The 18,527-nt window shown below is 33.1% G+C and overlaps 1 pseudogene; it reads left to right on the forward strand.

Moving 5' to 3' along the window:
* The window catches only part of LOC123617098 (large ribosomal subunit protein uL6-like), a 149,294-nt pseudogene extending 142,745 nt beyond the window's left edge, over positions 1-6,549 (forward strand).
* The last annotated feature ends 11,978 nt before the right edge of the window (positions 6,550-18,527 follow it).

Genomic DNA, 18,527 nt, shown 5'->3' on the forward strand with positions numbered 1-18,527 from the left:
AGAAAAAAAACAATGCAGGAAAAATTCCCATAACATATATAATTGCAAAATACAGCATATTTATATCATTGTAAAGTACAGTGTGTATTGAAAATGAAGCTTACAACTTACTATCTACTCTTTCCACTTGATATTCTATCTAATCAACCAAAACTGATTTTACTGTAGCTCCAGTCACTCTGAGAGCCAAGGAATAATTTTCAGAAACTCAAATTACCTTAGATATACATCTTCATTATTTGTGACTTAGAAGCATATTGATATTCTCACATCTTCTATGGATTTGTTCTTGTTAGCAATTGTTCCAGACACCTTGTAATCAATGCAAATAAAACCGTCATGATTTTAAATAAAATTGGTTTTATAATTGCCAGTTTGTGTCATTTCTGCAGTGACACACAAACAAATATGCTACTTACATAAGAATGTGAATAAAGAAACAATTATAGAAATACAGATATAATAATTTACATATCTACATTTGCTTGTATATTTTTTAATAACTAACTGTATAAACACATGTGTTTTAAAAATAACTGACTGTACAAACATATACATGAACTTATATACAAAAGTTAAATTTTTTAAACCAGTCAGATGAGATGGCAAGAAAAAGAATGACAGTTACTGATATGTATGACAATGCTATTATTACTAATATTATTTTCTCAATAAAATAATTCCTCAATAAGTAGTATAAACACAATATCTAATGCATTTACAATGAACTCATTATACGGTGAGATATGTATTCAATCAGTTTTATAAGAATCAGTCACTTGAATGTTAAAAAGATATCTATTAAACTAAAAATTAAATAATTGGCCATGTTGAGACATATTTGATACACTCAAAAATTTCTCCTTATATAACGTTTGCTGAATGAAGGAAGAGATTGATGGACAAAATAACTGCTTTCCATAGAGATGGCTTACTTAAAGCAAAATTAATTTTCTCTAAAAATTCAGGAAACTTAATGTATTATATTATTTTTATTAACCTATGTTTGCTAACATCTACCAAAGCTCATTGGTTTTTCATTATTTTTGGTGTGTTTCAGGGAACACCAACCCATGGTCTGGAGTGTATGCTAATGCCACACCGCAAGTGAATCATCTTTTGTCCTCTCAAATTGAATTTGAACAATCTAATATCCATTTTCTATCTCATTTTTCCTAGGGTATAATCTATTTTTATGGTAAATACAGCAAAACACATAGATTGAACATTACCCTCTACTTTGTCTTCATATAAAATAGATGAGCAACAACCTGATATTATTTCCCTCAATTAATATCCCCTTACCTATTATTGAAGCATCATTTCATTGTGGACACAATGCCATAAATGTACCTCAGAAAATGAAGATCTTCAAGAATAGTAAAAAAAAAAACTTAATATCTATCTATCTATCTATCTATCTATCTATCTATCTACCTACCTGTCTATCTATCTATCAATCCATCCATCCATCCATATATGTATATCAGCACAAGCACCTAAATTCTTATTTCAAATGTGAAGATTGGTCCTGAGTGACCATGTTGTAAATATTTTCATGTCATTTATGATATGTCAGCATTAAAAGTTTCTCTCCTTCTTACAAGTATCTGTTAAATGAATAAATAAATAAATATGTGTTTACAAGTTAAGAAGACTATTATTCATTAGATTTTCAGCCCCATGGGACAAGAAACATTTTTCTTGCTCACTCAGTGAACAGCAAAATGTCAGCAATTGATGGGATTTCTGGAATAAATAAATGAATAAATGAATTAGATTTACCATTCTTAATCTACCTACTATTCAATACGTCTGTAAATTAATGAGACTGCTTTTAAAGAAACATATAAGAAGTTATGCTTCTAAACATTACAAGTAGCAAAATCCCCAATATCTAATACAATTCTCTAAAAGAAATACTGACATATAATGAATGGTCAACAAATGTTTGTACAATCTAACCATTCCCTTCACAGTTTACACATTTATCCCACTGGTAAAGCCTTTTTTTTCCCAAAAAGATTTTGTCACTTCTCTTTGAAATTATTTTCAGAGCTGTATCATTCTTTAATTGCATGACAATTTACAGAACACAAAAATAGTTTATTACCATCAGGTATCTGTCCATCTGTCTACCACTATTAAGCTAGCTGCAAATCTATTGTCTTATCAGTCTATGTATCTATGTCTATAAAGTTATGAGAAATGCTTATCTGGAAATGTACTTCATTTTTTGCAACTACTATTTAGTATTGTGTCATAATGACATCTATTTCACGAATTGCTCACATTTCAGATTGGAATAATAGCATCAATTGAGATAAAATTCTTTATCAGGGTAAATATAAACACAGAAAAGAGAAATGAGAACAGAAACATTTAAAACTATGTACCCATACATATATACAATTTTGCTTATCATTCTGTAGTTCAAAAAATTATCTCTGAGGGCTCATATAGAAAATTAAGCCAATAATATATATAGTGTTTTAAATATAGATACATTTAACATTCAAAACAAAAATCTCATTTTATACATTTAAAAAACAAATATAATGTTACTATATTTGGAAATATTGATTTGATAGATAACTAAAATTATTAAAGAGCTTTGGCTATTTAAGGGGAAAAACCACTGGGACTTTAAATACTAATGACTAGCTGATTCAACATCTGAGCAATATTTACATCCTATTTATCTTTCTAAATTAGAGAAGAGTGGCAGAGAAAAATAGAGTGATATTTACAAATCCTTTTAAAAAGGTCATGTTTACTGAGAATGGTTAGTTATATTTTTGTGATTTATTACGACAGTATAAAGTAGACTTGGAAAATTTCAAAATCTAGAACTTGTTTAAAATCACTAGCACCCCCTTTTCTGCTCATCATTTGACTTTGCCCCTCATTAAATAAATTAAAGTTTACTTTTGTTTTTCATCAGAAGACTTTATTAGTCTAAAGTTGATTATTTTACAACTGTTTAATCTTTGTAATAGAAAACTAAAAAGCTATCTCTACACTCAAATGACAAAGAGAATTTGATTCAAAGAATCTTGATTTTTCAATCATTTTGCCTATTGAATGTAATCATTGAAAAGGCAATTAAATCTAAACTTACTGAAAAGGTGCCTAAACTCAATATCCACTTAAATCAAGGGCACTTTGCTTTTTTCAAATACGTTGCCTCACTTTGGTTGCAAGGACCTTGAATAAAAATGCTTTTACCTACGAGAGAAGTCTAAGCAAGATTAACCATGGGCTCATCCATTGAACAACATGATCTCAGGGATAAATTGCATTAGTTGACTGAGAATCCAATAAAACATATTTGCCAGAATCAGATTATTTCTTGGATGGACATATATAGAGAGATTCACTATTTATTTGAAGTGTATATAAAAAACTAGAAACACAAAATATCGCTAAGTTTAGTTTACACCCCTGAAGTGACATCACGTGGAAGTTAAAAGTAATTCTCCAGCCAGGAACAAGCGAGTATGGTCTCTGTCCTACTTTTGTGAAATATGTGCCTGGATGAGCCGCTTTTTGTCATTCCTTCCTTAGTGTGCTTTATGACTTTAGCCTTAGAGAATCCCCCTAAAATTTACCACTAGCATAATGATTTCTTTACTAGTCCTCCTCTGTATTGTCTACATATCCTTATTAAGTAAAGTTTCTATTCTTTTACAGAATGGGACTTTGTTTTATTTACAGGCAACAAATTTTCTCTGAAAGCAAAGTTCTACGTGATCTTTCTCTGACTTCTGTAATCTGCCACAGTTATCTGCTATGAATCTGTGACTATTTCTTAACTTTTTTTTTTTTTTGCTCTGTCCTTGAATTCACTTTCTATCAACTTGGGGCATCTGCAAATTTGTTGTTATTTTTCACAGCCAGTACTATTCCTGACCTTAACTCTAGGTACAATGGGTAGAGCTATCCATTTCACTTTTGAAGATTAACTATTTTGGCAAAAATAACACATACACACATTTACAATATCTATTTACAATACTGGATAAAACCAAAATGTTTATTTCAATAATTTAACATATACAAATGACATGCTTCTACTCTTTCAATCTTCATAGCAAGCCTATGAGATTTATGCAATTGTTATCCATTTTTCAGATGAGACAATTGAGGTTCAGACATCTTGCATGAATTACTCAAGATAACGCAGTTAGAAAGTAGAGGAACTGGGATTTGATCCCAGAAATGCAGAACTCATGTTCTTAAACATTATGCAATGTAGGCTCTCTCCGTTAAATAAATAACTCATTTTAAAGAGAACTTTCATAGAGCAAATTTACCAGTCATAAACATTTGCTAATGATCTTACAGTAATATTTTATCAAAAATATTTGTCATCAACTATATAGGTGGGAATTATTCCTTTGTTATTGTATGTCTGTTCAATGTGATAAATCATAAAAATGTTACCAAAAGTCTAGAGGCTTAAAACAACACACATTTATTTTTTCATGTTTTCCATGGGTCAGGGGTTCAGGGACAATTTATCTAAATCCTCTCCTTAGAGTCTCACAAAGCTGTAACCAAGGTGTTAGCTGGGCCACATGTTCATCTAGATGCTCAAGCTGAGAACTGCAGCCTAGGTTCCTCATGTTGTTGGCAAAAGTCAACCTCTTGCCAGTATAGGACTGAAATCTCTACATTTTTGTAGCTGTCAAATCTTCTACGCTGCCTTCTGTTCCTTACCATATGACTCTCTCAGTACGAAGTTCACAACATGGATATTTGCTTCTTCAAAACCAGCAAGACAGCGTATGCTGAGATAGAGTCTTATAGAATACAAAATAATCAGGGGGAAAACTTCCCTTCATCTTTGCTGTATAATATAACCTAACCAAAAGTGTGACCTTCCATTGCCTTTGCCATATTCTATTGGATAGCAGCAACGCACTGGTCCCACCCTCCACTCAAGAAAAGATGACACAAATTCCTGGGTATGAGAAGATGGGAAATCATCATCTGTTCACCACAGTCATTATGTCCATTTTAAATACTAATACCAAGTAATTTTATACCTTGGTTTGAATGAGGATGAAGACTTTGGGGAATAGGAACCCCCTTCAATGATGCCTTTTGAATCTGAGTGATCAGCTGCAAGCTTGTTGACGTTCTTCAGAGAGGCCAACATCATAACTTTTGAATATCTGTGTATATCATTGGTACAGGATTGATCAGGTTTCCTCAATCTTAAACCCCTAGGTACCCACTCACCAGCTCACCCAATGAGGAGAACACTTCTCCCTGAAGTTCTATTGCTCTGTCAGTCTTCCAAGTGGTAGAGCTAAAGGGAATAATGATTACAGTTACCTCTTAGAGTACTGGAAACAAGAAACTGTAAGTGGAATATATTTCAACTTTGATTACTTGTTGATGGTTGCTCATTGATCAGCCTACACACATTTTATCTGGGCAGCCCCACAGTACTCAGTGTGTACATCTAACTGAGATTTTAGTGAAGAACACCTAGTGTATTGAGCGACTTAAGAAAAACAAAAGATCCTTCTTGAACATAGCTTCTGTTAAATTTGAACAAGTCCATGATGCTACTTAATTTACTTTCCATGCCATCCATTTTTAACCATGTCTCTACCCACAGGGCTATGATTGCTTTAGATTTAAATTTCAGATTTTATATATATATTTTATATATGTATTTCTATTTATAACAGCTTAAGAAACTCTTACAAGTCTAAGATTAAGAGAGTTTGAAAATATTAGCTATTGAGATACTGCCACTTGAAAATTAGGTAACAAAATATATTCTACATGAGAGGACACACAGCAAAATAACAAGAAATTCTGCATTTAAGTAAATTATATCTCTTTGACAAGGACATGAGTGTAGGTACATAAGTATATGGAATTCAAGGCAGTTAAAAAATAGCAAAAGATTCTTTACCACATTTACTGCCACAACAGCTGAAGACTGTTCTCAGCATTAAGATTGTCCATGTTCCAGATAATGTCATGATGACTCTGAAGGGACAGTTATTGTGAAGGGCTCCAGAGGCACCCTGTGGAAGGGTTTCAATCACAGTCTCCTTGGAAAGAAAAAGAGGTGGCTGTGGATTACAACCGGTGGGGAAACAGAAAGGAAATGGCTTCTGTCTGCACTACCTGTAGTCACATACAGGATGTGATCCAGGGTGTCAATCTGTTATAAGATGAGGTCTGTGTCTGCCTACTTCCCCACCAATTTCATTCTTCAGAAGAATAGGGTTTTTTGTTGAAATCCAGAATTTCTTGGGCAAAATCACATCTTCAGTGTTTGGATGAAGCCAGGAGTTGCCTGTTCAGTATCTCAAGACCAAAGAGATGAGTTAATTCTTGGGTTTTATTTGTTTGTTTGTTTGTTTTTAAGATGAGTTCATTCTTGAAGGAAACAACACTGAAATTGTATCAAATTTAGCTGTTTTGATTCAGCAAACCCCAACCGTTAAAAGCAAGATCAGAAAATTTTTGGATGATACATACATTTTTGAAAAAGGAACAGTTCAGCAGGCTTATGAATAAGATCCAAGTTGTCCAGCTATAGAAACAGCAAGATGCTGGAGAATTCTAGACTTACTTGTGATATTTTAAAGATGCAAGAAAAGCCACCTATTGAAAAAAATACTAATGTGCTTCTGCTATGTTCATACATTGTTACTTAATATATTATTAAAGACAGCTCCAGGCAAGAGTTCTGCTCTAAAGATCAGAAAGGTCATTTCAGGGACCAAAAATAGCCAGTGACTAAGCTGGCTTTGTGCAGTCATTGCTCAATCACAAGTTGGCATAACATTTTTTAAAAGTGATATTACTTCAAGTATATAACAAAGACTATGTGATAACAATTCATACAGAGATGGATTTTATCTTACAGGATGCTGACGGCCTAAAATTTACTGGTTGATCTTTTTAGTCTGAGGGTTTTCAGTCTGTGGTATTCTTGATGGTCAAGACAAAAAAAACCCACATCAGTGTTCTTTGTGCTTCACTAAGAGTTCACTTATCTTATGAAATCTTCAAAATGAGTCTAGAAAAGGCATTTATTTACTTTCTAATTTAAAAATAGATAAAAAAAATTGGAGGCACCCAGAATTTGAGGATATAACTGAGTTTCCATAAATCCCAACACAATATTTTTAAGAGGAAATATAAATTAAAATGATTATCACCCAATTATTTCAAGAATCATCTCAATATTATTTTAGAACATGGAGCACAGTAAGATTACCAGAAACTTTGGAATCCTATGCAATCAAGTTAAAATCATGGTTTCACTGTTATCAGATCTGACAAACTGGAATTGTTTCTTGGCATTTCTGTGTCTTAAGTGCCTCCTCTTCCAAATGAATAACAGAACTATGTAATGCAATATTGATGTACTTAATGAGATAGACTATGTTTATACAATTCATATGGTTGATCCAATTTGAAAAAAAAAAAATAGTAGCTCAGAAACAATTTCAATGAAGTGAGATACTTAACAGTCCTCCCAAGAACTGTAATCCCCTGTAACACTGAAAGACACAATTCTACAATGCTATGCTTGGATTATAGCGTTAGTAAAGCCAGATTATATTACCTTGCTATGTAGATAGTTTCTTTTACAAACTGTGTTACACTTAGTTGGAAGACAATATTCATGTTTTTGACTGATTTACTCCCAGTAAGATCTACCATGGTGCTCTATTTGTGGTGATTGAGAGAATGACATCTGTGTAGTAACTCTGTGATTAACCAATTAGTAGTTACTAATTGTTTTTAACAAAGGTTGCACGATTTTATATTTCTACCAGCAATATATAAGGGTTCCAATTTCTCCATACTTACCAACAATGTTTACCTTCTGTTTACTGATCATAGTTATCTTAGTAGATTTGAAGTGTTACCTTGTTGTGATTTTGATTTGAGTTTCCTTAGTGGTTAATGATTTCAAGAAGCTCTTTATGTGCCAGTGGACCACCCACATATATTTTTGGAGACATGTCTATTCAAATACTTTTTGTCCATTTTTAAATGAAGTCATTTTGTCTTTTCACAGTTGAATTCTAACAATTCTTATGCATCCCAGATACCAAATGTTTATCAGATATATAATTTTTATATACATTTTCATGTCCTGTAGTTTGTCATTTCACTTTCCAGATAGTGTCCTTTGATACATAAAAGTTTGGCACTTTGATGAAGTCAATTTATCTAGTTTTTCTATTTTTGCTTGTACTTTGAGTGTCGCATCTAAGAAACCATTGACTATTCCAAAGTTACCAAGATTTACACCTATATTTTCTTTGATGCATATTATGCTATTTTTAACTATTTCATTTTGAGTTAATTTGTACATACTGCATGAAATAGGGATCCAAATTTATTCTTTTACATAAGTATTTCTAATAATTTTAGCACCATTTGTTGAAGACTTTCCTTTCTCCCTTGAATGTTCTTGGCACTCTTTTCTAAAATAAAATGTTGATAAATACGTGTTTATTTCTAGATTCCCAATTCAACTCTATTGTTCTGTGTGCCCATACTTATGCCAACACCATATGTCTTAATTACTAAGGCTTTGTGGTAAATTTTGAAATAGAGTATTTTGAGTCCTCTGTAGTTGTTCTTCTTTTTCAAGATTGTTTTGGCTATTCTGGGAAACTTACTAATCCAAATGAATTTTAGAATAAATTTGTCTATTTTTTATAAAAGCCATTGGCATTTTGATGGGGATTATGTTGAATCTATACATCAATATGGAGATTATTTCCATCTTAACTGAATTGTCTTCAGTGAACACAGATGTCTTTATTTATTTAGATGCTCTTTAATTTATTTTAACAATTTTCTGTATATTTTATTGCATGCATCTTGCACTTTGGATAAATTTATTCCTAAGCACTCTATCTTTGGTGATATTTCAATTAAAGTTGTTTTCTTAATTCCACTTTGTTCATTATGAATGTATGAAAATGCCATGTGTCTTTGAATATATTGATCTCATAGCCTGGAATCTAGCCGTACTCATTTATCAGCTGTGTGTGTGTGTGTGTGTGTGTGTGTGTTTATGTGTTCCTCAGGATTTTCTCTATAACACCTGTGAAAAGAGATAATTTACTACTTCCTTTCCCATCTGGATGCCTTTTATTTTGTTTTCCTCCCTAATTGCCTTGGCTAGAATCACCAATACAATGCTGAATAAAAATAACAAGAGTGTACATCCTTGTGTTATTTTTGATCTTAGGGAGAAAGTTTTCAGTCTTTCATCATTAAGTATAATGTTAGCTGTGGGTTTATCACTGATGCCCTTTGTCATGTAGCAGAATTTAACTTCTGTTCTTACTTTGCTGAGTGTTTTTATGATAAAAGGATGTTGGTTTTGTCGAATGAGTTTTCTGCATTTATTGAGATGGTCAAGTGTCTTCAGTTATTGTTTTTTATTCTTTATTTTAACTTTAATGATACATTGTACCAACTTATATTTCTGGAATAAATCCCATTTAGGCACAGTCTATAATCCTTTTAATATGGAGCTGGATTCAATTTCCTAGTTTTTTTTGTCAAAAAGTTTTGCATCTATACTCATAAGTGACTTTGTTCTGTAGCTTCTTTTATCCTAATGTCTGCCATGTTTTGGTATCATGGTTAATACTAGCCTCTTAGGATGACTAAAGAATTATTGTCTCCTTTTCTATTTTTCAATAGTCTGTGACAAATTGATGTAAGTTCTTCTTTAAATGTCTAACAGAATTCACAAATAAAGTTATCTCTTCCAGAGCCTTTTTTGTGGAAAATTTTGTTTTTGTTTTTGTTTTCATAAATCACTAATTGTAATATCTTTACTTGTTATGAATCTACTCAGATTTCTATTTTTTTCTTGAGTCAGTGTGCTGGTTTGTGTCTTTCTAGGTATTTGTCCATTCTAATAAAGCTAATTTGTTGGCATATAATTGTTCATAGTTCTCACCTAATTTTTTTTTAAATTTGTATGACATGTAGTAATAGCCCCTCTTGCATTTTTAAATTTTAACCATTTGAATATTTTCTGATTTTTTTCTTGATCAGTCTAGATACAGTTGGCCGAATTTGTTGATCTTTACAAAGAAACACAGTTTGATTTTGATATTCTCTGTCATGTCTTCCAGTCTACTTCTTTCTTCTGCGCACTCAAATGTACTATTGATCACTGTAGTGAATTTTTCATTTTAATTATTATATTTTTGATACTTTCTTTTAGTTTTTCAGACATGTTTCCCTTTAGCTCTTTAAACTTATTTAAAATAGTTGATTAAACTCTTTGTCTAGTAATTTCAACATGACCTCCTCAGAGACAGTTTCTATTTTTTCTTCCCCATCCCTAGGGTTTGCTTTTGTCACTGCTTATTGTAGTTGTTGTTTTTACTAACTTCTCAGGACTAATTATTTAAAGTAGGTATTCCTTGTCATGTGTGGCCACTGAGGTGTCTGCTTGGTTAGCTTAGTGGTTAGAGAAAAATTTCTTTAAATTCCTGAAATCGGTAAATCTCTCCATCTTTGATGAGGTGTCTGCATACATGTCATAGCATGCTTTCAACACTCAGAAAGGCCTTTTACCACTCTTCCCTGGCCTTTAATCCCTGCTTGTGCAGAGTTTCACGATCACTTGTAAGTGAGACATTAGGGCCTTCCCAGGTCTTTCCTGGGCATCTACACAGGTCCACAAATGTGCATGGCATTCTAGATTCCCAGGAACACGTCAAAGCTTCTTAAAGGCTCTATGACATCTTTTATGGATTGACCTCTGTTCCCCAAAAAGTTGTATGTTGAAACCATAATCATTGTTTTAAAGGAGGGTTAAATTTTCAGAGGTCTTTACACCACCATTTTTGCTTATAAAATGCTGTTATTTATTTGTAATGTGCTCCTAATATTTCAAAATCCAGAATTCTAGAACCTCCATAAAATTTGGAAATATACCAATACCATGCCTATAATATACAAGGTCAAGGAAAGCATGGTGATAACTGAGCTATGCCTCTCACTATTACACTGCATCTATTCTTGGTTAACCATATCTCTCCAGCCCTCCTTTTGTTATTCAACTATTCCCTGTAGGTTCTGAACAATCACCTCTGATGCATTATTACTGGAAAATATGTGATATTATAATAAACTCACTTTTCTAGAAAACAATCAAATTTCTCAAAGCATAACATTCTCCATTTCAAATATTATTATGGAATATAAAAACATATATTTAGCAATATATGTGACTTTGTCTAAAAGTAAAAGATAGTTTTTTAAAGTCTCTTCTCTCTCTTTTTTAACAATCTGTCTCTCATGCAGATTTGTAAACTAAATTTAAGCAACCTGCTTTGTTTGAAAAATTTTAACCAAATAATTTAATTTAAAAGAATCCTGTATTTGTAGTGCCTCCAGACAGTCAAATGATAGTCTTGTCCAGAGTAACTCAACTTTAACCTATGCTCACCATATTTCCGCGGAGTCTCTACAGAATATGACCTCATTGTCAAAAGTCACAAATCAGCTAAGGAAATGAAGCAACATGATTTACAGCCAATAAAATAAAATTGATACAGAATTTGATTTTAAAATGCTTCTATTTTAATTTTCAAACATGGATATAAAGTAATAAGATGAATGTATTTACAAAAATAAGAAAGGTGTGAATATCTAAACATAAAATAAAATATGTAGATTTTAAAATAAAAAAGAAAAGAAATTTGATTATAAAGTCTTAAAGTGGAAATATAAATATATGTACACACACATGCACATACACTTATATGTATATGCAATCATCAAAATTATCAAAAGATACATAAGCAGCAGATTAGAAAACAGAAACATTATTAATATAGTAAAAAGATTAATGAAATTGGATTTAGATGTAAAGAATGTGACAGATTTCAGGACATAAGATCAAAGTAGGATAGGAGCTGACGAGGCATGAATGCTCAAGAGAATAGAATAATGTACATGAAATCAGAGTTCAAAAAATAAAAACAACAAAGAAACAATATTTAAAGAACTATTAACAAAGAAATTTCCAGAATTTTCGAGCAACACTAATTCTCAGACTTAGCCACCTAAGCAAATCAGTAAAAATAATATTCTTAATTGTAATTCCAATAAGGATAAAGATGATAAAGCCACACCTAAGCACAGCATAGTTAAACCACAGAATACTAATGACAAATAAATTATGTGTGAAGCGTCTAGAAAACACACACACACACACACACACACAGGTGATGCACACAAATTTAACCAACAGCTGACTTCTCAATAGCAACTATGTAGACAAAAGTCAGTAGAGAGGAATGAATTATCTAGTTTTCCTGTGAATTTGCTTAAAGAGAAAAAAACAGGAACAAATAAAAGGTAATGATATAAAATTCTGCAAGACTGTAGCATAATATTTTTACATTCACAAACAGTTAAAGCCAGTGTTTATTTCTACAAGCTTCTGGGAATACTATAAGTATAAATAAATATAATAAAATTAATTACCTTGGACAAAAGACTACAACTCATGAGAATTTATTATAAGGGAAACTAGGGCATTTGTTATTTTCTAAAAAATGAGAATAGTATAAACCCTAACAATGCATAAATTGTAGCATAGCTTAGTGAAATATTGCTGACAGAAAAAAAAAAGTAATGAAGATACTATGCTAATACACAAAATTCTTAAGTAAAATATAAAAATGAAAATTGTATAACTGCTACATTAGACTTATTTAACAGTAGGCGTACATTTAAACAAAGCTTCAGAAAGAATGGAATGCTTTACTACTAATTTTACACTATTCTTCTCTAGTAAAATATCCACAGTACACATTTCTCTGTGAATTATTTTTGTAATATTTTTCAATGAATCCAATTAATCAGGTTTAGCATGCATCTATTGAATAGCAAATAATTCATAAGATTGCATTAGATTCCATTTACATATTCCATTCATATATTCCATTTCTATATATGGTATAAATGAAGATATTTTCTAGAATGCATTGATAATTATTTAATAAGGACAAAAAATGACCAAAATACATGACTAAGCATCTTAAATTATATTTTTTACACAGACTCAGAAATGGACTCTGCATAAATTTAGCAAAAATAAAATTTATTAAAATGTTTTAGGAAGAATTATGTAATATAAGAGAAAGTTGAAGAACTATTTTGGAATGGATAAGACCCATTTTGATTTCAGGGATCAAGTTAGGTTTATTGTATTGGTTTTCTGTGGCTGGCTGCTGTAACAAATTGCTATAAACATGGTGACTTAAAACAACACTAATATCTTATAGTTCTGTAGTTTTGGAAGTCTGAAATGGATCTCACTGAGCTAAAATCCACAGGTCAGCTGGGCTCCATTCCTTTCTGAGGCTCTGGGGAAAAAAATTCATTCCCTTACATTTTCAACTTCAAGAGGCTTAGACCTCTTCCTCCATCTTTGAAGCCAGCAACAGCGAATTCCTTTTCACACTCTCACTCCTCTGGTTTACCTCTTCATCCTTCTTCTTCCACCTTTAAAGATACTTGTGATTTCTTGGAGCCCACCTCCTTAACCTTTTCACTGGTTCTGGGGATTAGGACATGGATATCTTTTGTTTGGGGTGGGGGCAGGAGGGTGTGTATTCTACCTGCCACACTCATCAACAGTATTAGTATTGTCAGTCCTGGAATGAGTTAGCTCTTTGTTTTTCTGTCTCTCCACTAAAGATTCAAAATTCTAAAGAAGGAAGTACAAACAGCACAGATTGGGTCATTATATCCACTCCGTGGGTATAGAATGGAATCATCCTTCTCATCAATTCTGTGCTTAATGAGAGAGATTCTTAAAAGTCTATTGAGGATCTACTACCCCAGGGGCCAGAGGAATGAATGCAAGGAGCTATGAAATAACAAATGTCCAATAGAATTAGTAAATAGTAAACACACTGGCAAACACAGCACACAGAAACATATAATGTAGTCCATATTATCAGTATTCATTTTCCAAGATGTGTTCCTCACGTTAGTAGATCCAGGTAACTGCATATAAAGAGGAAAATTATGATTGTTCCATGGTCATAGAATTCTGAGAACTATTGTTTGCATACCCTTTTCTTTAATATTTATTAAATAAATCAGCAAACTAGAGCACTATGAAATTTTGTATTCAAATAACCTGAACACAGTTTTTCCTAACCTATTTTAGTAAAAAAAAAAAACAAAAACTTTTGTTTCTAGATTTCTTTCTTAATTCCAATGAAACACCCAATAGCATACATCCTTTGGGAAAGAATTTCTTAGAGCAATTTTCTTGAGTGCCACTGGATGATAGAACATCAGCCTATTGAGAGTACAAGAAAACTCTGAAAATTAATATTATGCATTTAAAGTAAAACATGGACTTCAAGATATTTCAACTGATGTGAGTAAATGCAGTGTCAAGAAAGAATGGAAAAGTTTCACAGAATATATGGCTTATAAACAAAAATGATTGTGCTATTTAATTCAGTATTGTTTAGAAACTTTTTTGTTCTTTCACTTAACTACTTAAGAGCAACTGTTACTATATTTGATTAATTATGAACATATCTTTTAACAGCATTTCCTTAGTTCTGGGTTCTCGGTGATACATGTGTAAGAATCAAGATTCCCTTATCCTCATCCTGGCAATAAAACGTATAAATTCTAACAGAGAAATGTAGTTCTACTGTATTCTTTTATATTAACAACACTTTCCTTAACATTGAATTAATTTGCATTTGTAGGGTGTATGATTTACTTTTTAGCCTCTGGAAATAGATGCACCGTGGGAGGAAGTCAGCGAGCAAATCCAAGTGGCATGAGAGAGTAATTCCAGTTCATTTTATTAATCTACATTGCCTCCTACTGTTTCATAAGTATTTACGGTGTACAGGTTATGCATAAGACATTATATTGTGTATGCTGTGAATATACTAATAGGAAACACTCTCAGCAACGAAACAGGTTAGACCCTCGAGGGACAGACAGAAGAGTGAACAATTTTAAAACAAGACATAAAAGAGATAAAAAGTGTTCTGAAGTTTCAATAGCAAAAGCAGAATTTTCTTTGTTGTTAGTTGGGGTGTTTTAGATAAGTTTTTTGAAGGAAGTGTCATTGAATAGAATAATGTTTAGTGAGTTGGATTTTGACCGGTAAGAAAATCAGAGTATGGGAAATACTTCTTTTTAAAATTAAAGTTTGATTTGCTAGTGGATAAAGAACAAGAGCAAAATAAAAATAATTCAGGTGCTGAGGAAAAGGGTTGTAAGTCCAATAATTCAGGTGCTGAGGAAAAGGGTTGCAAATCCAGTATGAAAGCTTGAGAGTAAAGGCTGTAAAAGCTGATTAATTCCGTGGACTCCTGACCTTTCAATGTTCAGCTGACAAGTTGTTAAAGAAGAGCAAAGTATTGAAGATCATTGAGCAGAGAAGAGATGTAATCAGTAGCATGCTTTTGAAAGATTAACTCCAGACTTTGGTGGGAAGGCAGTTGAACAACGGGATGAGATCTAGTAGCAGAAAGTCAAGCTAGAACTTATCTGTTCAAGAGGTCATGTGACCTAGAAGGTTCTCATGATGAGAAAACAAAACTAATGGAAGCTGAGAGAGGAACAACTGAGAGTAACTGAATAAGTAGAACAAATGGGGGACTGGATCTGCTAAGGCAAGAGAGGAGAGATAATAAGGATGCCTAAGAGTGACAGCAAAGTTTTGAGCCAAAGAATTGGGAAATTGATGTTTATTTCATTAAAAGTAAGGAAGTTTGAAAATGTTGATGGTTTATTGGAGAAGCGGATGACTTCATTTTGGATTTGTTGAGGTTATTACAAATAGCTATCTATATTGTTAATGCACACTGTGTGTCAAATGCCATACTAAGTACTAGAGATTTAGTAAATGAACATGATAGAGTTAGTTTGTGCCTTTCTGGAAGTTAGAGTGTAACAGAGAAGGCAGAAAATAAATACATGTGATTGATCTTTTTAAATGGTCACAAATTTGTCCCTTTCCATCGGAAGATAGAGCCTGGTTCAACATCCCTTTAATGTAGGTTGGCTATGTGACTCGTTTTGGCCAATGAATCATTAGCAACCATAATGCAAGTAGAGACTTGGAAAATGTTTGTGCATTGTGCACTCTTGTTTTTGAAGCTCTAATACCGATATGTAAAAAAAAAAAAGTCCAGGCTAGTCGGCTAAAGGATGAGGTGAGGCACTCCTAATACCTTGGCTGACAGCCTGCTAATTTCTAGAGCTACATGTGAAGCCACCTAGATCATACATTTACCAGCTGATTCTTCAGAAGACCACAGACACCTAAGAAAGTCCAGCAGGGTTCCTCCTGCTGTAAGTAAGCCCAGTCCAGAAGAATCATCCAGCCAACCCACAGAATCATGAAGTAAGCAAATACTGTTTTCTTAATCTACTAAATTAATTTTGAGGTACTTAGTTAAACAGTAAAAGTTAACTGATATAATACATACATATTTACGCATATACATACAAATATTTTTGATCGTGTCCTTCAAGGACCCTACCTTGTACTCTTTAAATTACCTAATTTCTGATGCTATGATCTCTTTCCTGCAAACCATTCTCTGACAAACCATTTCTTATTTTTCCATCACAAGCCCTCTAAGGTCCTGTGTCTAAAAGTCCTGTAAGTCACCATAACCTATAATCCATTGATCTAATTTTCTTTTCACTGCACCTTACCTCCTTTATGTCCTCTTTTGCATGCTTATCTAACTTAAACACCATGGCCAGACATTAAAATCTTCTTCTTGTACACACTCGTCTCCTTTGTCCCCTCACGTTTTGTTATTTTCCACTGACAAAAACACAGCTAGTTAAAATCTGACTCTTTGCGCAGTCCATCCATCCATGGTTGAACACAATTGGGGAAAACACACAAGCACAATTAGTGGCTCCTGTGTTGATTACCATAGACCTCCACCTCCAGGCTTCCTTAGTGCTACCAGTCACTCAGAACGCATTCCTATAATCGTTTTGCTCTCTTAACTTTCCTAGAAAAGGTATTTTTGTTTGTTTGTTTCCCTTAAACTTTAAGGTGCATGCGAAGCATCTGGGAATCTCAGTGAAGTCCAGATTTTGATTCAGTGAGCTTGTGGAGGAACCTGAAATTCTGCATTTTTAACAAACTCCCAATGTTGATACTGCTTTTTCTTAGACCATACCCTTAGAAAGAGATTCTAGAAGACAATTCCCTATGTTCTTCTCTCTCCTAAACCCCAAACCTCCTTCTCATCCTTACTTTCAGTGAATGGTCGTATTTCTGACTTCACTGAAGCAGTCGAAAGATGAAGCTGGCATTTCCATCATCACACTTTCCTATATAACAGCCTCTGTATCGTGACAGTTTGACTTGCCATCAGTCAACTTTATGTGATCCATAATGCAAGCCAGTATCTGCTGTTGAGCAGAGATACCACCCACTCTTATCTGTTCAAGGATATTTTCCCCCTAGAATTCCCCTCCTCTTTTCCTTGCATTGTTGTGTTTTTATGCTCTTCTGCTTTGCTAAGTGTAGGTGACAATAAAAAGCATCTAGCAATTCTCACTTAAGCCCACTCCAAACTTTTGCCACCAGAACACCACTGAAACTGCTTTTGTCAAATTACCAATAAACTCCATGTAGCTAAATCCAGTGATCAATTATTGGTCAATACATTGCTTCAGTTGTCTTTGTATTTGACAAATTTTATCAGTCTTTTCACTCAGTTCCCAGGATATTTGTTCTTCTTTTTTTCTTTTTTTTCTTTTCTCATTGGCCACTCAGTCTCTTTTGTGAGTTCCTAATCTTCTCTTGGACCACTTAATATTGATCACTGAGAACTCAATCCTTAGTTTTCTTCTTCCTCCCTTTCCCTCCTCTCCTCTCCCTTCTCCCCTCGCCTTTCTTTTTCTTCTATTCCTTTATCTTTTCTATTTTATCCTTATTCACATCCATATAATGTCATGATTTAAATTCCATCTACATTTCTAATTATATCTCCAACCCACAACTTGCTCCTGAAATGCAGATCCTTATAAATGCCACTGGTTATCTCCAAGCAAAAGCCTAATAAATAACTCAACTCAGAATTTCCAAAAGAAATCTCTTGAGCTTCCGACCTTGCCAAATTTGCTGGATCCTCAGTTTTGTACACCTTGGTCCATGACAATTCCATCTATGTAGATGCCTTTTGGTCATTCTTGAGTGCTCACACCCTAATCTAATCTGTCGAGAATTTTGTTGGATTGACACCCAAGATTTATCTGGAAGCTGAGCACTTCTTGCCACATCTTCCAAAGCTACTCCTTGGTCTAAGTCCCCATCTTTTCTTAAATTGACAACTAAAATAGACTCCTAATTGGTCTCTCCCTCCCTCCAAGCCAGAATTATCTTTTAAACAAGAAAGTCAGATTCTCTGCTCAAAACTTTACAATAGCTCTCAACTTCATTCAAAGTGAAAGCCAGAGTTTTTTACAAT

This window comes from Camelus bactrianus, chromosome 6 (assembly GCF_048773025.1).
Source record: "Camelus bactrianus isolate YW-2024 breed Bactrian camel chromosome 6, ASM4877302v1, whole genome shotgun sequence".
Classification (NCBI taxonomy): Eukaryota; Metazoa; Chordata; class Mammalia; order Artiodactyla; family Camelidae; genus Camelus; species Camelus bactrianus.